This window comes from Oncorhynchus nerka, linkage group LG3, assembly GCF_034236695.1.
Source record: "Oncorhynchus nerka isolate Pitt River linkage group LG3, Oner_Uvic_2.0, whole genome shotgun sequence".
NCBI classification, from domain to species: Eukaryota; Metazoa; Chordata; class Actinopteri; order Salmoniformes; family Salmonidae; genus Oncorhynchus; species Oncorhynchus nerka.
In genome coordinates, this window is record NC_088398.1 from 63,650,276 (window position 1) to 63,674,427 (window position 24,152).

Below are 24,152 nucleotides of genomic sequence, written 5' to 3' on the forward strand. Positions count from 1 at the left end.
GTACAAAGCTCCCTGGATATGCACCGGAAGAACTGGTCTGCGGACGCAGTGATCTGAAGGCCCTAAGAATCGCTTCAATGGCGTATAGCCCTGACTCCAAAGTAACAATTTTAGCATGTGAACAATTTGACAGTGCAAATGCGACGAAGTCTGTGAGTTCATATGTATTTTCCAAAGCATGCAAGGATGTCAACTTTTTTATGCCAGTGATTAGCTTTAAATTGATTAATTATCCCATATTCATAACCCTTATGAATAAGCTGGACAGTCTTTTCCAAAATCGTGAACAATTATGGCGCTGGCCGCATCTAATCCTTAAGACATACCCAGGATCTACAGGCCCGACAGAGGATCTTTCCCTGGAGTGAAAACTTACGGAGCTTTGATGGAGCGTGCAAGAGAGCCTGTCTTGGCGTTGGTTTTGGTGTTTTTAACTAGATGTACTAAAGATTTAGAATTCAATAAATGGTTTTAAAATTGTATCTCACCCCCTAATGAACGGGAAGCTCTCATCTTCTATTGCGCCCCGGTCTGTTGCGGAGAAAGGCTTTTCTGGGAAAATGGGCATGTGCGTTTTCAAAAAAAACTATGTATTATTTTATACGAATACAGTCTTCCTACAACAGATAGTTCTAAACATTTTATAGATTATTAAAAGTGTAGTACTGTGTTTGGTAATGATATACAACTGTTGTACACCAATGTTTATACATAAAACATTAGGGCATGTTTAAATATTGAGCAGTAAAATTGGTTAATTAATTATAACATGTTTTAAACTGTATGCACTAAATATTTTGAATTAAATAAATGTTTTTGAAAGCAGTATCTCACCATTTAACGAAGGAGCTCTGTCTTTTCTCTCTATCATGCATGTCTCGGAGAAAAATAATTTCTGAAAAGCTGTGTGCGTGCGCGGGTGTGCGTGTGCGGGTGTGTATGGGTGTGTGTTTCAAAAACAAAGGGTTGGGGGTGTGTGTCTCTGCAGGGTTCGTTTGAAACCATGGTTTGTACTATCAGGCCAACAGTGTGTACAGATATCTGCCTACCCCCCATCAAAAAGTGTCTTGGCGTCTCTTAAAATGGGAACTTCCGATTCACACGTCTTTCAAATCCGAATTTATCTCACCCCAGAGGATGTGGGGGCTAAAAAGTCAAACAGCCCCAGAAAGAATACAATATGTCCAGACAGCCCCCTGGAGGTTAAACATTGTTATTTATAATCAGCGCATATACTAACGGTCCCCCCATCCCCGGTCTATAAATTGACATCGGACACCCCCCAAGCTGCTACCCCTGAGGATGTAGGAAATCAAAAGGCAATACCGGTAGACATAATGTATAGACATCCCCTCCTGCTGGTTTAAATCACTGCCTTTGTAATGGGCCTGTACTCCAGGCCCATTTCTAACATACAGGATATCGCCCGAAAAAACATCACCCCAGGATCTGTAAACTCATTCCGTACTATCTCTCGTTAGGGACACGTCTGCGGAACAAGTCTCGTGAAACAGATACTTTAGAGTTATCAGACCGAACAGTTAAAATATCATCCGTGAATCCATCCTAATGGCGCTTTCTGAAGGTGAGTTAGGGAAAATAATATATTTTAAGATTTGGAGTCGGGGAATTGTTTGAATATTATTGATATTATTGGAATATTAAACTTTTTTTTTTTTTTTTTTTTTTTTTTTACCTTTATTTAACCAGGCAAGTCAGTTAAGAACACATTCTTATTTTCAATGACGGCCTGGGAACAGTTTAACTAGGGGCAGAACTTTGTACCTTGTCAGCAACTGCAACCTTCCGGTTACTAGTCCAACGCTTAACCACTAGGCTACGCTTGAGTTATATTTTTTAAAACTGAGGGGCACTAGGAGTTAAAAATATAGGATAAATAAATGTTAATATTATCTAACGTTACTAGGTTCTCAATCCTTTACGCAGCTGCTCTGGGGGTTAAATGATCTGGAACAGACAGCGTTAGACGGGGATTCTCAGGAGCAAAACGCCTGCAGCCAATCCCCGTCACATTATTGTAGACGTAAGTCCAATAATCACATACACAATAATATTTATACATTAAAAAACAAAAAGTGTGCACCCTATACTAAAATATATTTTTGTGTTTACAGCTGACATACAGCCAAGAAGGATAACGGGCTCCTTATGGACCCTGAACGACTGGCAGAGCAGATGACACATCAGATGGCACAGAGGCAATTCTCCCGTTCTGTACGAACGTTTTTTCAAACACACCGAGAACAGAGGATTTAAATGTCCTGGCAACTCCCCCAGGAACCTCCACCCGCTCGCTCCATATTCCAGACCCTAACAAGCAACGCACAACTCGGGCTATAGTACATTGCTCAGAATCCTCCACTCCAGAAAAGTACTACTGGGCAAGGCTTCACGAGACCGCACTCCATGGACACGGTATGAAGCCATTATATATATATTATTGGTTATACATCATTTATTATTTATACATTTTTTTTAACCCAGAAGCAGACCAGGACAAGGAGAGTAGGAAGAAGGTGAGTATTTATTTACAAGGGAATGTGAATGGGTAGATATATCCAGGTGGCGTAGCGGGCAGCGGTGGTGAGTTGATGGGAGTAAATAGGTGGATCCACTGGAGTAGCGGAATCCTCCGACGACCAGGCGGGAATGGGGTAAATGATCCTGGTGAGTAACTGAAGACAGAACAAACGGAGGTAAGTTTACGGCAAGCAATACGTAACAAGCAACAAAACAAATTCTATCCAACTTGAGGCTGATACTCTGGCACAACATACTGTTCATGGCTAACAATCCGGCAGGGAATGGATGTCAGGTCCGGGCTTATGAAGAGGAGAGATGATGATCAGGACCAGGTGTGCAGATAGCTGATGGGATACAGGTGCGGGTAATCAGAACTCCCAACTGGCTACTTTGCCCGGCAACCAGACAGGGTGCGTTCCAGGACGCCGGAAAAAACACTCCAGGACAGAACACAGGCAAAAAACAGACTCAGGAAACGGGATTCGTGACAGTACCCCCCCTCCGACGAACGCCACCGGGCGGACTACCCGGAGCGCCAGGGTGGAGGCGGTAAAAGTCACGAAGCAGGTCATCGTCAAGGATCTGACGCCGAGGAATCCAACTCCTCTCCTCAGGACCATATCCTTCCCAATCCACTAAATACTGGAAACCTCGACCCCGCCATCTGGAGTCCATGATGCGGCGCACCGTGTAGACAGGACCACCTCCGATCATCCGAGGAGGAGGAGGACAAGGAGGAGGGGGCAACAGAGGACTGAGGAGAACCGGCTTGAGGCAGGAGACATGAAAGGTGGGATGTACTCTTAGTGTAGCAGGCAACTTGAGTTGGACCACAACAGGATTAATGATCTTCTCCACTACAAACGGACCAATGAACTTCGGTGACAGTTTCCTCGACTCAGTCCGTAGAGGAAGATCCCGTGTAGCCAACCAAACCCTATCTCCGACGGTATAAGCGGGGGCAGGAATACGTCGACGATTCGCCTGGATCTGATACCGGTCAGAAACCTTAAGGAGGGCCTTCCTGGCCCGATGCCAGGTGCGGTGGCAACGACGAATGTGGGTCTGGACAGAAGGAACCGAGAGATCCCGCTCCTGAGAAGGAAACAAGGGAGGTTGGTAACCGTACAGGCACTGAAAGGGAGACATCCCAGTGGCAGATGAAGGGAGAGTATTATGAGCATACTCGACCCAGGGTAATTAAGAGGACCAAGAGGTGGGATCAGAGGAAACAAGACAGCGCAGCGTGGACATCTTCTGGTTGGCTCTCTCCGCCTGACCATTAGATTGGGGGTGAAATCCAGATGTGAGACTGACTGTAGCTCCAATGGCCAAACAGAAGGATTTCCAGACAGCAGAGGTAAACTGAGGACCACGGTCAGAAACAATGTCACAGGGCAACCCGTGGACCCTGAACACCTCCCTAACCAGGATCTCGGATGTCTCAGTGGCAGAAGGCAGCTTGGAGAGGGGAACAAAGTGGGCAAACTTGCTGAATCTATCCACAATGGTCAGAATAACCGTGTTACCAACAGAAGAGGGAAACCCCGTGACAAAATCCAGGGCCAGATGCGACCAAGGTCGCTGGGGAATAGGTAGGGGGTGAAGAAGCCCAGAGCTGGCCCGATTGGTACTCTTATTCTGCGCACAAACAGGACAAGCGGCAACAAACCTCCGGGTATCTTCTCCCATGGCAGGCCACCAAAATCGTCTGCGCAGTAGCGCCATAGTCCGAGCAACACCAGGGTGACAAGCTATCTTGCTGGCGTGGGACCACTGAAGGACAGCAGAACGAACCGACTCAGGCACGAACAACCGACCGGGTGGACCGTTATCGGGCCCGGGCTGTGTCCGAAGAGCCGCCATCACCTCCTCCTCAATCCTCCATGTAACGGCTCCCACGACAACGTTCTGGGGAAGAATCGTCTCAGTCTTGGCCCCACTCTCCTCCGTCTTGGAGAACATCCGGGACAGGGCGTCCGCCTTCCCGTTCTTCGACCCAGGTCGGAACCTCAGGGAAAAATTGAAGCGTCCAAAAAACAAAGCCCACCGGGCCTGACGGGAGTTGAGACGTTTAGCCGATTGCACGTAAGCCAGATTCTTGTGGTCAGTCCAGACCACAAACGGTTGCTCCGCTCCCTCCAACCAGTGACGCCACTCCACCAAGGCAAGCTTCACAGCGAGAAGCTCCCGGTTACCCACATCGTAGTTTCTTTCAGCTGGAGAAAGACGACAAGTGTAGAAGGCGCAGGGATGGAGTTTACCGTCAGTGGAGCTACGCTGGGACAGGATGGCGCCCACCCCCACATCAGACGCATCCACCTCCACAACGAACTGACGGGAAGTGTCAGGTTGAGAGAGAATCGGGCGTTGAATCGGTTCTTCAAATCTAGAAATGCTCGGTCTGCCTCAGGAGACCAACAGAACTTTCTGGTGCAAGACGTCAGTACAGTTAAAGGGGCGGCCACCCGGCTGTAATCACGGATAAACCTCCGATAAAAATTCGCAAACCCCAGGAATCTCTGGAGCTGCAATCTCGTACCGGGCTGGACCCAATCCCGAACCGCCCGAACCTTCTCTTGGTCCATCTTGATCTCTCCCCTGGAGATGATGTACCCGAGGAAGGACGTCGTGTGGGCGTTAAAATCGCACTTCTCAGCCTTCACGAACAGACGGTTCTCCAATAACCGCTGCAGGACCTGCTTGACATGCTGAACGTGGCTAGAAAGCTCCTTCGAGAAGATGAGGATATCATCCAGGTAAACGAACACAAAAATACCAATCATATCTCTCAGAACGTCATTCACCATACTTTGGAACACAGCAGGAGCGTTGGTCAGTCCAAACGGCATCACCTGGTACTCAAAATGTCCCATCGGAGTATTGAACCCAGTCAACCACTCGTCCCCCTCTTTGATCCGAACCAAATGATAAGCATTACGAAATCAAGCTTTCAGAAACCGTAGCACCCTGTAAAGAATCGAAAGCCGAACTCATCAAGGGCAGGGGATACTTGTTCTTGACCGTAATATCATTCAAACCCCGATAATCAATACACGGTCGAAGAGAGCCATCCTTCTTGCTCACAAAAAAAAATCCTGCTCCCAGAGGTGATGACGAGGGCCGAATGAGACCTGTAGCTAGAGACTCCTTGATGTAGGTCTCCAAGGCCTCACGTTCAGGTCGAGAGATACTGTATAACCGTCCCTTGGGAAAGGCGGCTCCAGGAAACAGATTAATCGCACAGTCATAAGGTCGGTGGGGAGGAAGGGACAGAGCCTTCTGTTTACTGAATACTTCACCCAACTCGTGATATGTTTCTGGAACCAGGGACAAATCAGGAGGAGCAGAGTCACTGACCTGACTGGAAACGGCAGGAGAACAGGCAGTCCTAAGGCAGTTAGCATGACAATCAATGCTCCAACTAGTTACCTTACCCGTCACCCAATCAAACGAGGGATTGTGTTCCTTCAGCCAGGGGTAACCAAGAACCAGAGGAACATGGGGCGAGGACAGAATGAAGAAGGAGATAAACTCTGAATGATTCCCCGACAACAACATCTTAATCGGTTCAGTCCTCATAGTGATCCGTGCCAGACTACTGCCGTTCAGAGTGGTTGCTTCAATAGCTTCCGGCAATTGCTCCTTGGAAAGCCCCAGCTGTTCCACCAAGTCGGCATCAATAAAGCTGCCATCGGCACCTGAATCGATAAAAGCGTTCATCTCTAAGCTCTGATCCTTATTCATAAGGGTCGCAGGAAAACGGGGTCTGACAGGATTCTTGAGAGGTTGAAACTGGCTCGCTAAAATTCCTCCCAAAACTAGCGAGCCGGGCAGTTTAACGGGCGCTGTGGACAAGCGGAGATGTAATGTCCCGAGCTACCACAGTAGAGACAGCTGTTGGTCTCACGTCCAAGTTGGCGCTCCTCCTTAGTTAGCCCGTGTCGCCCCACTTGCATTGGTTCAGGATCTGGTGGCAAGACCCCTCCACTAATCCCGTGTGGGAAATAACGATCAATACGTTCTGGTTCACTTCCTGAACCGAATGGTAACCGAGTTGCTGATTGATTGGATGGGCCCCACTGCTTCTCCCTCCTTCTCTCTCGGACTCTATTATCTACCCGAATAGATAAAGTGACCAAACTATCTAGGTCACTAGGCTCTGGATAGGAAATCAGCTCGTCCTTGAGTTGCTCCGACAACCCCTGGTAAAAAAACGCTTGTAGTGATTCCTCATTCCAACCACTCTCCACAGCCAATGTCCTGAATTCTATCACAAAGTCTGCCACACTGCGAGCTCCTTGGCGAAGAGAGAACAAACGTTTAGCTGCGTCCTTACCTCGGACTGGATGGTCAAAAAGCTTTCTCATCTCTGCTGTGAAACCCTGGTATGACGTCATGCGTGTGTCCCGTCGTTCCCAAACAGCTGAAGCCCATTCCAGAGCTCTACCACGCAGCAGCTCAATAACAAAAGCTATCCTAGCCTTATCTGTGGCGTAAGAGTAGGGCTGCAGATCAAAAACTAACCCACACTGTAAAAGAAATGAACGGCATCCTCCCAGATCTCCTCGTATTCTCCGGTGTCGGAACCTTGGGCTCACGGAAGGAACCCGCTCCCGAATCGGCAGGTGATATGGGTGAAACAGGTGGTGGATGATCCGCCGGCAACCTGAGCTGATCCTGGATACTCGTTAATCGATCCGATAAGTTCCGGATTGAACCTGCTATCTCGTGTAGCGCCGTGTTGTGTTGTCCCAACATCTTCTCCTGCTGGGTAATGGCATGGCAAACGGAGTCCAGGTCCGCTGGGTTCATCCTTGGCCGGATCGTTCTGTCACGTTCTTTCAAAATCGAACCCAGAAGCAGACCAGGACAAGGAGAGTAGGAGGAAGGTGAGTATTTATTTACAAGTGAATGTGAATGGGTAGATATATCCAGGTGGCGTAGCGGGCAGCGGTGGTGAGTTGATGGGAGTAAATAGGTGGATCCACTGGAGTAGCGGAATCCTCCGACGACCAGGCGGGAATGGGGTAAATGATCCGGGTGAGTAACTGAAGACAGAACAAACGGAGGTAAGTTTACGGCAAGCAATACGTAACAAACAACAAAACAAATTCTATCCAACTTGAGGCTGATACTCTGGCACAACATACTGTTCATGGCTAACAATCCGGCAGGGAATGGATGTCAGGTCCAGGCTTATGAAGAGGAGAGATGATGATCAGGACCAGGTGTGCAGATAGCTGATGGGATACAGGTGCGGGTAATCAGAACTCCCAACTGGCTACATTGCCCGGCAACCAGACAGGGTGCGTTCCAGGACGCCGGAAAAAACACTCCAGGACAGAACACAGGCAAAAAACAGACTCAGGAAACGGGATTCGTGACAATATTTGTATATTTAATAACCTATTTTGTATGTATTATTTTCTTTCAGACTGAAGACCACACACATCTAGAGCCAGCGGAGGATTCCGGCTTACCGAACATTCCCAATGAAACAACCAAACCGGAGGATTTCACCGTTTTAAATGACATGGAACTTGAAATTGTTCTATGCCAGAATGATAGATCCTGGGGGTATTGGCGCTCAAGTAAAACCCCCACTCGTTTGTGTAGCAAAACCTTTCAGGATTTTAGAGCCCTGGAAAAGGCTGTGAAAAACCTAGCTTGTTCTATTTCAGATCCGGATGTTTCCGCCAAAGAATTGGCTGAATCAAGAAGGTTGGCCGCATCCCATAATAGCCGGTCGTCTGCCTCTGAAATGATGTGTGTGGTCTTCTGTGCCATTATACGCCGGGGAGGAGTCTGAAAGAAAATAATACATACAAAATAGGTTATTAAATATACAAATATGTTAAATACAAAAATGTCAAATACATTTCAGGTATAATACTACTGTATACCTATAAGACATAATTAAAATACCTCTGCTTTTTTGACGAGGGCTGTTCTGAAGAATTGCTGAAACTGCGGGGAGGTAACTTTTTTTATCAAGCATTCCCGATTCTGCAGGGCCTGTCTCGTTGGAGCCTAAAAAAACACTATTTGTCCGTGTTTTAACATATTCAAGCCAAAAAAAATGTATAAATAATAAACTATGTATAACCAATAATATATATATAATGGCTTCATACCGTGTCCATGGAGCGCCGTCTCGTGAAGCCTTGCCCAGTAGTACTTTTCTGGAGGGGAGGATTCTGAGCAATACTGAGCAGTACTATAGCCCGAGTTGTGCGTTGCTTGTTAGGGACTGGAATATGGAGCGAGCGGGTGGAGGTTCCTGGGGGAGTTGCCAGGACATTTAAATCCTCTGTTCTCGGTGTGTTTGAAAACGTTCGTACAGAACGGGAGAATTGCCTCTGTGCCATCTGATGTGTCATCTGCTCTGCCGAAGTCGTTCAGGGTCCATAAGGAGCCCGTTATCCTTCTTGGCTGTATGTCAGCTGTAAACACAAAAAATAGCTTTTAGTATAGGGTGCACACTTTTTGTTTTTTAATGTATAAATATTATTGTGTATGTGATTATTGGACTTACGTCTACAATAATGTGACTGGGAGATGCTGGGCGCCGGTGGAGGACTTCTTGGACCCTTCGTTGCTACGGGAGTTCCACCGTCTCCATCCGGATTTCCCTGCGCCTCGTCCTCCAGGTTGTCCCCGAGGTCGGTGTCGGCACACTGCTGGAGCTCACATCAAGGGGGGGTACTGTCACAACTTCCGCCGACGTCGGTCCTTCTCCTTGTTCGGGTGGCGTTCGGAGGTCGACGTCACCAGCCTTCTAGCCATCCCCGATCCACTTTTCATTTTCCATTTGTTTTGTCTTTGTTTTACACACCTGGTTTCAATTCCCCAATTACTTGTTCATTATTTAACCTTCTGTTCCCCCATGTTTGTTTGTGAGTCATTTTTTGTAAGTAATACGGTCCGTTATGTGGGCTCGCTTTATTGTATTATATTTGTCTATTTTGAGTATATTACGTTTATTTACTCATATCTGCTGCCAGACTCCTCTACACAAGCTACACACCGACCACATTACAGTCCCATTGTTTTAAGACTTGTTCAGGTGGTTTAAGCATGTCCCAGTTTAGGTCACCTAGCAGGACAAATTCAGACTTAGTGTATTTGTTTTTATATGTATTAGGGATCCCCATTAGCTGCATTAGCTTGCCAAGTTAAATAAAGGTTAAATAAAATACAAATAAGGCATCAGATATTCTTCCTGGTGTCCAAACACATGAACTTCTTATGGTATAGGGGACGCTTGCGTCCCACTTGGCCAAAAACCAGGGAAAATGCAGAGCGGCAAATTCAAATAAATTTATATAAAAATCTAACTTTCATTAAATCACACATGTAAGATACTCAATTAAAGCTACACATTTACATTTACATTTAAGTCATTTAGCAGACGCTCTTACCCAGAGCGACTTACAAATTGGTGCTTTCACCTTATGACATCCAGTGGAACAGCCACTTTACTACACTCGTTGTGAATCCAGCCAACATGTCAGATTTTTAAAAGGCTTTCCGACGAAAGCATAAGTAGCTATTATCTGATGATAGCACAACAGTAAACAAAGAGGGTAGCATATTTAAACCCCGCAGGCACTACACAAAACGCAGAAATAAAATATAAAACACTCCTTACCTTTGACAAGCTTCTTTTGTTGGCACTCCAATATGTCCCATAAACATAACAATTGGTCCTTTTGTTCGATTAATTCCGTCCATATATATCTAAAATGTCAATATATTTGGCGCGTTTGATCCAGAAAAAAACAGCTTCCAAAATGCGCAACGTCACTACAAAATATTTCAAAAGTTGCCTATAAACTTTGCCAAAATATTTCAAACTACTTTTGTAATACAACTTTAGCTATTTTTAAACGTTAATAATCGATCAAATTGAAGACGGGTTTATCTGTGTTCAATACAGGAAGACAACAAACCAAGATACTTTTCAAGTCTTGCGCAACTCTCAACAGTGTTACGCAGTTCCTAGATGGCCATTGAAATTGGACACGCTATTTATCCAAAAGTGAAAATGCTGCCCCCTATACCTTAAGAAGTTAAGGCATTTACATTACACATAAAACAAAGGTATTATCTCAGTGAGTCTCAGAGATAATTATGTTTCATAGGCACATGATTACTGGATACAATAGCTTTGGGATCAGCAGAAGCATTCAGGGCAGTTAGAGAGACATAAATGAGGTTACTTACATTGTGTAAGTAAAGTGTAAGGGGTCAAGAGAGAGTTTAGGGCAGGTAGGGTACAGGCCGGTGTTGATGATGGACGATAACACCCAGCAACAGTCAACAAAGAGCTATTTGAAAGCTTAATGCTTAAAACCAGCAAATCAAATAGTTTGGGACAGAGTTGGTGTAGACAACTGAGCAACTGAAAGTGTTCCTTGGTAAAGATTGCCACTCCACCAGACTTGAAAGACATGTCTTGTCGAAAAAGGTTAAACCAGACAGGTTAACATCAGTGTGTAGAACACTCTTTCTTAACCATATCTCAGTAAAGACCAACAAATCTGGAATGGAGCTGTGAACCCACACTTTCAATTGATCAACTTTAGGTAATAAACTTCTGGTGTTAATGTTCAGAAAACCCAGGTTTTCACGAGAGCAGAAATCAGTGAAGCAGAAATCAGAGCTCAGAAGTCAGAATATGGGCTAGCAACAGTAGACTGACCAGGGTGTACATTCACATTTCCAGATACAGTATGATCACCAGTAATACAATCAGGGAACTGCAGAGGACAAGGATAGCTTTGCATTGTGTTTTTTGATGACATTTGAATGTGCATCAGATGGCAACAAGGTCATATTGTACAGCAATTTCATCAGGTAACATTAATAGAAAGCCGACGAGAGGGGGTTAGAATAGGATGGGAGGCCAAGAGTGGTTATTTCATTGAATCATACTGCATTTATTATTTTTTCATTGGAGAACATTCTGGAAAAAGTGATATTTTATACACAGTGTAACCGATAGAGAGTCAGAGTCGCTAGTGTGGGAACAAACATTGTCTGTCCCACGGTCGTGTAAACGAGGGGTTTGAATTCTTATGTAAATAAGGTATTTCTGTTTTTATTTTTAATACATTTGCAAAAATTTCTAAAACCTGTTTTCACTTTGTCATTATAGGGTATTGTGTAGATTAAATGAAAACAATTATTTACTCAGTTTTAGAAAAGGCTGTAATGTAACAAAATGTGGAAAAGTCAAGGGGTTTGAATACTTTCCGAATGCACTGTACATTCGATTTGATTAGAATGTATTATTAGATTAAGAAAAAGATGGCAGACAGTGTTTATGGGGTCATGTGGGCGAGCTTTTTGCTGATGTCAATGTTATGAACAGAGTGCCCCATGGTGGTGTTTACGACAGCGTGTTCCAGTTCTCGCCGATATCCATAAACTTCTCACAGCTATTGAAGAGGAGTAGGACAACATTCCACAGGCCACAAAAAAATGGCCTGATCAAGTCTATGCGAAGAATATGTGCTGCGCTGCATGAGACAATTGGTGTTCACACCAAATACTGACTGGTTTTCTGATCCATTCTCCTACCTTTTTTAAAAAGGTATCTGTGACCAACAGATGCATATCTGTATTCCCAGTCATGTGAAATCCATAGATTAGGCCCTAATGAATTTATTTCAATTGACTGATTTCCTTATATGAACTGTAACTCTTTGAAATTGTTGTATATTGATTTATAGTTGTGTTCATTGTAGAAATTTAACAAAACCCCCGGGTATTTGAGTGCACTCTTAAAATGATGTTGATGACAATGGTCGACCTAGCAAGCTTGCAAGCTAATGTTGATGCACGTTGGGGCTCATTGAAGGTATGACGAATTATTCAGCAAATGAATGGGAAACCCAATGTTACTCATGTAGCAAACTCCCTGAAACAATAATTCCAAGGCCGATACTGATCTATAATTCATGGCGGAAAATTCCCTGCATGCAACATAAGAGAAGTCCAGTGTCACAAAAAAAAGTCCTGAGCTTGCTCGAAACCAAGCAGCTCCTGATCTGACAACCTAGGCTACGATGGCTAAATTCTCCAAACAGCAGCAGGCGAAATCAAGAAAATTCGATAGATAGATGTTTAAAGCCCGCAGCAGTCTTTGTAGTTGTATTTTTAAATCATCACTGTAGTGTATGTCTAAGAAATACTGTGTCTGTTAATTTAATTATTAAGGAAAATAACTTTTTTAACTTTAATAATTTATTTCCCTGAACATCCTTTGTCCCTCGAAATGCTTAGTCTGATTGTAGGATGGTCTAGAGCCCACCCCCTTGCCCAGATGAACAGTCATTGGTCTGTTATAATCAGATCAAATTGTGATGTCATTATGTGGGCCAATTGTTTCATCCCACATAACCTAAAGTAGCAGGCGTAAAAGAAATGCCTGAAACTACAATCCCTACATACTGGTCTTGACGAGAAGAAGAAAAAACTGTCGGGGGAGGTTCTCTTCTGCTGGAAAACTAGAAAATCATGTTTGAACTGCACTGCCACTTTAACTAGACTTTCTCTAGACTTGCAATAGGTAAGTAAAATGAAGCAACAGTCTCTTTGCTAAATTCAATTTGTAATCTCTTTATCTGTCACATTTTTTACTTCAATAAAATAGTGTCCGTCTTTGCTCACAAAAGTCCTGCGCAACCGCAAAGCCACTGAGTAGACGTGATTGGCCCAAAAACTTCTAATTGACTAAACCAAATCAGGCCATTCTAGTTTACATCAATTCAAAAGGTCCAAATAATTAAGTGGACAGCACATAAAATAATTCAAACCAACAGTGCCTCTTAAATGATTGACATGTTGTTTCTTTGAAGTTTGCACATGAAAGCAACACAATTAGTTTATGCAATGCAAAAAAACATAGGCTAAACAGCAGAGGCTGTAGTAAAACATTTATGGTTTAACAGGGTATTACAACTGCTTGTAAAACAGCGTGTTCTTTTGGAAACGCAAACTCTAAAGTTTGACTCTTGAAATTGCTATGTTGTGGATGCCTTGGAGTCGGTGAAGTTAAACTGGCCTCAGAAGTCACATTTTTGAAGAGGCGAGCATTCCTAGGCTCTAACAACCTGCAATACACATGAGTGATCTACTGTCCCTGACACTTTGAGCCATTTGAGAGGACAGAATTTGCAAGAGATGACAGAACTTCTGACAAGGTCCCAGTGCAGGTTTATGTGACCGCCTGGGCCCAAACCCCAGTCTCTTGCATGTCAAAAGACTGTATTTGCCAGCTAAGCTAAAGCCTAGGCATTAGCTTGGGGACTGGGGAGCAAATGAAATGTTTCTCGCCATTCGAGATTGGTTACCCCATCCAAACATACACACTTATTTAGAACATCATCTGATTGGCAGCATTGTTGAATTCCAAGGCAGTAGAATCACCTGTTGAACTCATGACCATGTAATGATAGACTGAGACACTGAGCATCTGTCCGCTTGTATTTTGACAGCCACTCTTGCCTGTCTACACTCTTTCCACTCTGGGATTGTTATTTCTAATGGGGCACGTTGCCCATAGCACAGGTGCAGCCAACATGCCCGGGTCCTCTCTGGTTTCCTTGGCGATGGTGCGTTTGCTTTTGTTTTGATTGGGACCAGTTGAGAGGGGGGAGGGTGGAGGTGGTGTTGGTGGGGGGGGGGGGGGGGTGCTGGGTGAGATAGTTTGGCAGGCCCTCTCTGATGAGGTCACAGTTGATAATATCTGGCTCTCTTACCAATCCCAGTCAAAACAGCCATTAACTGTATTTTTTTTCTCGTTTTGCACTCTTGACCTGGGTGATATAACATGTTACCTCCCTACATAGAAATCCTGATCTCCCAGCTATCACTTGTCTAACACACATACTGGTGTTGTTACACTGTTACAATGAGAAGCAGGAGTGAGTCCCCCCTACCTAATGTGCTGTGGGACCCAGCATATGATGTTACTTTAGGGCAGAGATAATAATATCACTAATATCATCATATAATATGTGTCATATTATGTCATTACAAATATGTTAGACAAATTATATTTATTATTGCAAATGTTGAGTACAATCTGGATTAGTTATCTTTCTGGCAATCATACCGTTGTCAAAATAAGAAGATACAACTAATATTTCTCATAGTTTTTGGAAAAGTTAAACGCAACAGAGGCAATTCTTACAAGCCTGGACACTTTAGGTCCTAAAACGAAAGTTTAGGACTATATTATTAAAAACATCCACTCAAAAGCTATCTTTCAAAAAGCGAATGGTCACTTGCACATAATCATGAAGATGCCAAATGCATCATATGTTGCAAAATGCATCACAATTGACGATGTGGCAAGTGACAATTTGCCTTTTGAAACTCATAACTTGAAAACTTGATTGCTGACATTAAAAACATTTTGGGACTTCATAAACACTGGACTAATGAAGAAGTACCCCCCAACAATCTTGATTGGACTATTCCTTTAAGAGATAAACATGTAATTTACTGAAGGTGTTTTGAGATCTTTCTTTCCAAATACTGTAGTCCAAATACTGCAAAATTACAGGCCTTGGAAAAATGTGTCCCAAGCCCAGTTTGCATAAGACATAACATCAGACTGGTCAAGTTGAGGAGTTGATTCTGAGGTGGACACTAGGCTTCGAGAGGGAAAGATGGATGCAGGCTGATGAGAGTGGAAGACACCTGTCAGAGAGAGGTAGAGGGATAGGGATAGGAAGGGAAAGAAAATGCGATAGAGGAAGACAGGGACTGGCCAAAGTCTCAGAAGAGCAGCCAAGCAGTGATGGAAATTCATGTTGATCCAACGTTGCTTGAATGCTCAATGACAGTGATGTCTCTGTACTCAGTGGGGTGTATTCCAAGCACCTGGCCTCGGCTGTGTTCTAAACAGATCCCCGGAAACCTCTGTCTGATCTTCAAAGACGTGTGTCCTCACATGAACGAACGCCCCCAGCATACCCTGCCCGACTGTCCTAACACACACACACACACACACACACACACACACACACACACACACACACACACACACACACACACACACACACACACACACACACACACACACACACACACACACACCTCTGCCTTATCAGCCACCAGTCTCTTTTATCAAGAATTCTCTGGATGCTTTGAGGATCAGTGTGCGGAAACCTCCGGATGCATTCCCCGGCTTTAAAGATGCCCTTTTTCCTGGTCCTTGTGCATGGGTCCCTACTCCCTTTCATGTGCATGTCAGAGGGGGTGAGGAGGGCAGGGGACTGACCTTCGCTGGCATTAAAATAAAAGGATTAGGCTAACCTTCATCCAATGGCCTATTCCCACCCACCACCACCACTTCTCTGCCCCATAGCATACCTCACATGCTGTAATCTGACCCCCCAACATCCCCCTGGCTTTGGACGTTTCATCTAGAAATACCTCTGTTTTTACACGACATGTATGAGTATGAGTCAGCATTACAAATGTCATTCTTATAAATGTTTAGAAAACAAAATGTTCCCCTATGTCCCTACAGCACACTTAATAGTGTATGTGTGTGTGTCTGTGCTGCCCTGCTTCCATACATGTGTGCTTATATCTATGTTGGTGAAGCCTAAACCCCATTTCTTCCTAGATTAGAAGTCTCTAATAGAGATAATGTCCAACACATGTTTCTCCACTAAAAAGCCCCTGCACTGACCACAAGGTTTAGGTGCTGTTTGACTCCTGATGTAACACTGTATTTACGGTTAGCTGTTCCAAAAGCAGAAGATGACCCTAACTCCTGACACTGTCTCCACCCTCATCCTGTGATCGCCTGTGTGTGTGATTTACAACTCAGAATCGACAGTTATTCAAATTACCCACTGACCCTCTTGCGACCTAAACTTGTATGAATGCGCATGTGCACACTTATGCAACTTCAAGAACAGTGAACCCTGTGACCGCTAAATGCAGGCAATGGGTTGTGCGAGGGAGGGATGGGGGAGATGGGTGGAGATGGAACAGAGGGGTGTGTGTGTGTGTGTGAGACATGTGATGGAGGTGAGAGTGTGTCTAGACTCCACAGGAGTGTGTGCACCCTCTAATTACCTGACGGTGGGTGGCTATAATTATAATAACCTTTGACACATAACTCAGATGGAACTCTTCAGTTACACAAGGTTCTGTGCTACCTGTACATCTGTGTCAAGGCCTCCACGTAGCTACAGTACAATATCATTATAACAGTTCTGCTTCTAATAACCCTTTACTTTTGACTGAGAGAGGAATCTGCACTCAGGATTCCTCAGTTCAGGATGGTGAGGGATGTACAGGGATCTACAGTACAGTGTTGCGACTAAACAGAGTTGTTTGTTACATTGTACAGACCAATCAATGACGTAAAGGATTATTCTGTTCTCGGATTGGCAACCAAATTTCTTTATTAGCCTAGTGGTTAGAGCATTGGGCCAGTAACCGAAAGGTTGCTAGATCGAATCCCCGAGCTGACAAGGTAAAAATCTGTCTTTCTGCCCCTGAACAAGGCAGTCAACCCACTGTTTCTTAGGCCGTCATTGTAAATAAGAATTTGTTCTTAACTGACTTGCCAAGTTAAAAAAGGTTAAATAAAAAATTATGTACTTTACAAGTCTCTTCTACAACTCATGTCTTTCCCTCCTAGCATCAAATCAATCTTCTATATATAAATCAATCTTCCCTCTTCTATTCCTACTCTCACATTTTTCTTAAAATATGCTTAAACCCATATCTCCTTCTACTTGTACCTATCTGTGAGCCCTCATCTCACCCCTACCTTGACCTCACCACCTCTTTACCTATCCTCTCTCCTCTCTCTTCCTCTCCATGTTTCTATTTTCGTCAACCCTCTCTCACACGTATCTTTTTAACTTCGTCACCTAACCTCATTTTCTATACCTTTGCTCATCTCCCCTCTTTTCACCCCTTTACCCATCTCTCCCCTCACCCATTTCTCCCCTCTTTCCACTCCCTCTTTCAGAGTGAAGATTGATTGACGTGTTTGTCAGCGGCTCTCTCTCTCAGAACAAAGAGGATGTCATCACTGTGAGACATCTCAGACGAGTGACTGAGTGTGTAAAAGCCACCTCTCTTCCCCTGCTCTCACTAATCATGCCTCAACAGATTCCACACAATCCATCAGTGAGTTATGTCTCAATTAGAACTGTGGGAAAAGTGGAGGCAACATAACGCACATTTCTCAGAGGGGAAAAGAGGTCTCTGTCAAATGAAAAATGCAACAGTGTAAAGATGCTGAACAGAGGAAGAATGCTCAGAATGTCTTCAAGACATTATAAATCTGAAAAGTTTGATACATTTTCATAGCCGCGGGAGTGGGCGTGCTGAGAATCTTATGTTAGGTGGGGGGAGGGAGATTTGCCCGTGCCATAGACGGCAACTTCCGCACCCCTACTTCCCGAGGCTAAGCACGTTTTGTCAAATTTGTATCATGGTTTAGGCCTACCTGAACATGGATGACACAAGGTAAAATGACAGTAGAAGACAAAATACAGAGTGGATGCAGTGATCTTAATAATTTGGAAAACTGTTTTATTTGATCATTTCAAAGGGAAAGGGGGATACCTAGTCAGTTGTCTAACTGAATGTATTCAACTGACAATTAAAGTCTTTGTTTTTAATTAGGTGGAAACTTGATGTTCACTTACTGGCTATTTACTGTAGGTTACTACCTATTTCCTGTACACTGTAAGAATGTCCTGTTGTTTGTACTGTAACTTACTGGCAGACAGTTGCCTGTAGTGTTACCTTAGAAAGAGTTACAGTATGTTCCCATAACAGAATTCCTGGTATCCAATATGGTTACTGTAATTTATTTACGATACCAATAATGCTACTGTAGTAATTTTACTCTGAATAATACTCTTCCTGTAATTAACTGGCTGCTAGTAAGTTACTGTACATCAGACCTGTCACGAGTCCGACCGAGGGTGTTTCCCCTTCCCGGGCGGGTGGCGCTCGGCGGTCGTCGTCACCGGCCTATTAGCTGCCACTGATTGTTTTTCCTCCCCCTCCTTGTATGTTTAGTGGTAGCACCTGTTCATGTTTAATTAGTTTGTCTTTATTAGACAGCCGGCCCGCCTGGTTGTTGTGCGGGATTATTTCTATGTAACCTTCGGCTTTGTTATAGAGGTACGTGTTAGTGCCAAGTCGTGATTTGTTCTATTGTACCTTTTGATTCCCTGTGGTTGGGAACGTAACTTTTTTGTGAGCACCCTGTGGTGCGTTGGTGCTATTAAAAGACGCACAGCATTGAACTCTGTCTCCTGCATTTGACTCCACACCCACGACACCCGGAGCATTACAGAATCCCGCACCTATATCAGATTGAATGGAGTCAGCAGGAGCAGCAGCCAACCCTCTCCCATCGATGGAGGAACGGGTTCTCCACCACACCACCGTCCTCCATCGGATCGGATCCGCGATGGATCAAGTGATGGAGAGAATGGACAAATGGGAGAGGAGTGGTCTCCTCTCTCCACCTTCGGCACCCACGATTCCGGACTCCCCATCTCCCGACTCCAGCACCCTCCGTCTGACGCTACTGAGGGCTTATGATGGAGCGGCGGCGGGTTGCCAGGGGTTTCTGCTTCAGCTGGAGCTATACCTGGCCACCATCAGACCCACTCCCTCAGGAGCAGAGAGGGTGAGTGTCCTCATCTCCTGCCTCACGGGTCATGCTCTAGAGTGGGCGAACGCAGTCTGGAATGGCCCAGAGAGTTTTCCTGTCGCTTCCGTGCCGTGTTTGATCACCCTCTAGACGGCCGAGCGGTGGGAGAACGACTATTTCATCTCAGGCAGGAGAGGAGCGCCCAGGATTACGCGCTGGAGTTCCGGACCTTGGCAGCCGGATCTGGGTGGAACGACAGGGCCCTTATGGACCACTACAGGTGTAGTCTCCGAGAGGACGTCCGCCGGGAGTTAGCGTGTCGGGACACCACTCTGTCACTGGATCAGCTGATTGACATGTCCATTCGACTGGATAATCTGCTGGCTGCCCGCGGGCGTTCAGAGAGGGTTCTGTGCGTTCCACCACCCAGCCCCTCCGCTCCCATTCCAATGGAGTTGGGAGGGGCTACACCGAGGGGTACCGGAGGAGGAGGCCTTCCCTGCACCAACTGTGGTCGGAGAGGACACACGTCTGATCGGTGCTGGGGGGGTCCGTCTGGGAGTAGAGATGGCAGGCGGAACGCTTCTCGGTCACCCCAGGTGAGTCAGCATCAAACTCACCCAGAACCCCTTGTTGGCCACATGTTTGTCTTAACCTCTTTCCTTCATTTTTTCCCTCTTCCCAGCATAGGGCGCTAGTCGATTCAGGCGCAGCTGGGAACTTTATGGATCGCGGACTCGCCCTTAAGTTAGGGGTTCCGCTGGTGCCGATAGATTCTCCTTTCCCCGTGCACTCCTAGATAGCCGGCCATTAGGGTCAGGGATGGTCAGGGAGACCACGGTCCCACTGGACATGGTGACGCAGGGGAATCATAGGGAGCGTATCAGTTTTTTTTTTTTATTATTGATTCGCCTGCGTTTCCAGTGGTGCTGGGGACTCCTGGCTGGCCCGGCACAATCCTAACATTTCGTGGAGACAGGGGTTCTCCAGGGTGGTCAGAGGAGTGTTCTGGAAGGTGTTTGGGAGTTTCCATCGGTGCCACGTCGGTGGAGAGTCCAGACCAGGGTTCCACGGTGTGCATTCCCCCCGAGTATGCCGATTTGGCAATCGCTTTCAGTAAAGTGAAAGCGACTAAATTACCACCTTATCGACCGGGAAGGGATTGTACGATAGATCTCCAGGTAGACGCTGCGCTTCCCAAGAGTCACGTGTACCCGCTGTCCCAGGAGGAGACGTTGGCAATGGAGACATATGTCACGGAGTCGCTGGGACAGGGGTACATTCGGCCCTCCATTTCACCCGTCTCCTCGAGTTTCTTTTTTGTGAGGAAAAAGGAGGGAGGCTTGCGTCCGTGTATCGTTCCACGGAGCGCAGTTCTTCACAAAACTGGATCTCAGGAGCGCGTATAGTCTGGTGCGTATTCGGAAGGGAGACGAGTGGAAAACCGCATTTAGTACTACAGTTAAAAAATGCTCCAGCCGTTTTTCAATCCTTTGTAGACGAGATTCTCAGGGACCTGTGCGGGCAGGGAGTGGTTGTTTATATCGATGACATTCTGATCTACTCGGCCGCTCACACCGCGCATGTGTCTCTGGTGCGCAAGGTGCTTGGTAGACTGCTGGAGCATGACCTATACGTCAAGGCTGAGAAATGCTTGTTCTCTAAACGAGCCGTCTCTTTTCTGGGATATCGCATTTCCACCTCGGGGGTAGTGATGGAGGGTGACCGCATTAGGGCCGTGCGTAATTGGCCGACTCCAACCACGGTAAAGGAGGTGCAGCGGTTTTTGGTTTTTGCCAATTACTACCGGAGGTTTATCCGGGGTTTTGGCCAGATAGCTGCTCCCATCACCTCACTGCTGAAGGGGGGCCCGGTGCGTTTGCAGTGGTCAGCAGAGGCGGACAGAGCATTCAACAAGTTGAAGGCGCCGTTCACTGATGCGCCCGTGTTGGCGCATCCGGACCCCTCTCTAGCATTCATAGTGGAGGTGGACGTGTCCGAGGCTGGGGTGGGTGCCGTGCTATCACAGCGCTCGGGTACGCCACCAAAACTCCGCCCCTGCGCTTTCTTCTCAAGGAAGCTCAGCCCAGCGGAGCTTAACTATGATGTGGGTGACCGGGAGTTGCTAGCGGTGGTTAGAGCTCTGAAGGTGTGGAGACACTGGCTTGAGGGGGCTAAGCACCCTTTTCTCATCTGGACCGACCACCAGAATCTGGAGTATATTCGGGCAGCTAGGAGACTTAACCCACGTCAGGCAAGGTGGGCCATATTCTTCACCCGGTTCAGGTTTACTTTGTCTTATAGACCGGGCTCCCAGAATGTGAAGGCTGACGCACTGTCCCGCCTTTACGACACGGAGGATGGGTCCACCGAACCTACTCCCATCCTTCCCGCCTCAAAGCTGGTAGCCCCAGTGGTATGGGAGGTGGACTCGGACATCGAGCGGGCGTTACGGGCTGAACCCGCGCCTCCTCAGTGTCCAGCGGGGCGAAGGTACGTGCCGCTTGGTGTTCGGGACAAACTGTTTCGGTGGGCTCACGTCCTACCCTCCTCGGGTCACCCTGGGGTGTCGAGGACAGTGGGGAGCCTTCAGGGGAGGTATTGGTGGCCTACGTTGGCTAAGGACGTTAAGGGTTATGTCTCCTCCTGTTCAGTGTGCGCTCAGAGTAAGGCTCCTAGGCACCTTCCTAGAGGGAAGCTACAACCCCTCCCCGTTCCACAGCGGCCATGGTCACATCTGTCCATAGATTTCCTGACCGATCTTCCGCCGTCTCAGGGGAACACCACGGTTCTAGTGATTGTGGATCGGTTCTCTAAGTCCTGCCGTCTCCTCCCGTTGCCCGGTATCCCTACAGCCCTACAGACTGCGGAGGCATTATTCACCCATGTCTTTCGGCACTACGGGGTGCCGGAGGACATCGTTTCTGATCGGGGCCCCCAATTCACGTCTCGGGTATGGAGAGCGTTCATGGAACGCTTGGGGGTCTCTGTCAGCCTGACCTCTGGTTATCACCCCGAGAGTAATGGGCAGGTGGAGAGAATGAACCAGGATGTGGGTAGGTTTCTGCGGTCGTATTGCCAGGATCGGCCAGGGGAGTGGGCACGATACATTCCCTGGGCTGAAATGGCTCAGAACTCACTACGCCACTCCTCTACTAACGTGTCCCCTTTTCAGTGTGTGTTGGGGTACCAGCCGGTCCTGACACCATGGCATCCGAGCCAGACCGAGGCTCCTGCGGTGGAGGAATGGGTACAGCGCTCCAAGGAGACCTGGAGGGCCGTCCAGGAATCTCTACGACAAGCGAGTGGACGGCAGAAGAGGAGTGCTGACCGCCACCCCTCGTTTCATGTGTCTCTCCTCAGGCCGGTGGTAGCTGGTCCCCTGCAGGACAGTGAGGTACCGGAGGTCCCCCCCCCCTCTGGACATCGAGGGGTCCCCGGCGTACACGATCCGGGCCATTCTGGACTCAAGACGCCGGGTGAGGGGCCTGCAGTACCTCGTGGACTGGGAGGGGTACGGTCCGGAGGAGAGGTGCTGGGTACCGGTGGGGGACATCTTGGATCCATCCATGTTGAGGGATTTCCATCGCCTCCATCCGGATCGCCCTGCACCTCGTCCTCCGGGGCGACCTCGAGGCCGGTGTCGGCGCGCTGCGGGAGCCGCGCGTCAGGGGGGTACTGTCACGAGTCCGACCGAGGGTGTTTCCCCTTCCCGGGCGGGTGGCGCTCGGCGGTCGTCGTCACCGGCCTATTAGCTGCCACTGATTGTTTTTCCTCCCCCTCCTTGTATGTTTAGTGGTAGCACCTGTTCATGATTAATTAGTTTGTCTTTATTAGACAGCCGGCCCGCCTGGTTGTTGTGCGGGATTATTTCTATGTAACCTTCGGCTTTGTTATAGAGGTACGTGTTAGTGCCAAGTCGTGATTTGTTCTATTGTACCTTTTGATTCCCTGTGGTTGGGAACGTAACTTTTTTGTGAGCACCCTGTGGTGCGTTGGTGCTATTAAAAGACGCACAGCATTGAACTCTATCTCCTGCATTTGACTCCACACCCACGACACCCGGAGCATTACAAGACCAATGACACACAGTACATTTCTGTAAAAATGTATTGTATCATACTGTAAAAAAGTGAATGCTACTGCAATTATATTGTAAAGATGAAATTGATGAATTATTTATTGAATTACATTCATTGAGGGGAGGTGGGGTTTGTGTTTTGCAGTATTTTACATGAATTACATAGGATTGGTGCTAGTGATGTTTTAGTTTTTTCACTGAGTCACTGATTGTATAAAACATTAAGAACACTTGCTCTTTACATGACATAGACTGACCAGGTGAAAGCTTTTAACCCTTATTGGTGTCACTTATTAAATCCAATTCAATCAGTGTAGATGAAGAGGGGGTCGACAGGTTAAATAATTTTGAACCCTTGAGACATGTCATGACTTGGGCTTTCTGGATGTAGATTGTGACTTCCCCCTCTCTCACACCCAGGTTCTGTTATCTCAGGTTGTAAATTCCTGGCGGAGACTCTCTCCCCCTTTTCATGCAGAGAGAGACCACAGAGTGAACAAAGGATTTCACATGGCCAAACTCCTAAATCCCCAAAATGGGAAAATGAAACTATATGCCCACTTGTGAGAATGTGGGAAGGGTCCGTGGACACTTAAGGGACAGTTATGTTGAGTGTGTTTCATTTGGTGACCTCACGAGGGACAGGACACACACATAACTATATCTCTAAATGTGTACATTTCTCAATTATGGTGTAAGCATCTAATTATTGTATAAAATGAATGAGTAAAGATTCAATTATTTGTGAAATTATGTAATGTGATGTTAACATTTAATTTTGAGAGAAATGTATTCCCTGTGAAGTTTAACTAGTCAGCGGCCACTCCCCCATGAGCACAGGCATGATCTGGCATCATGGAACCA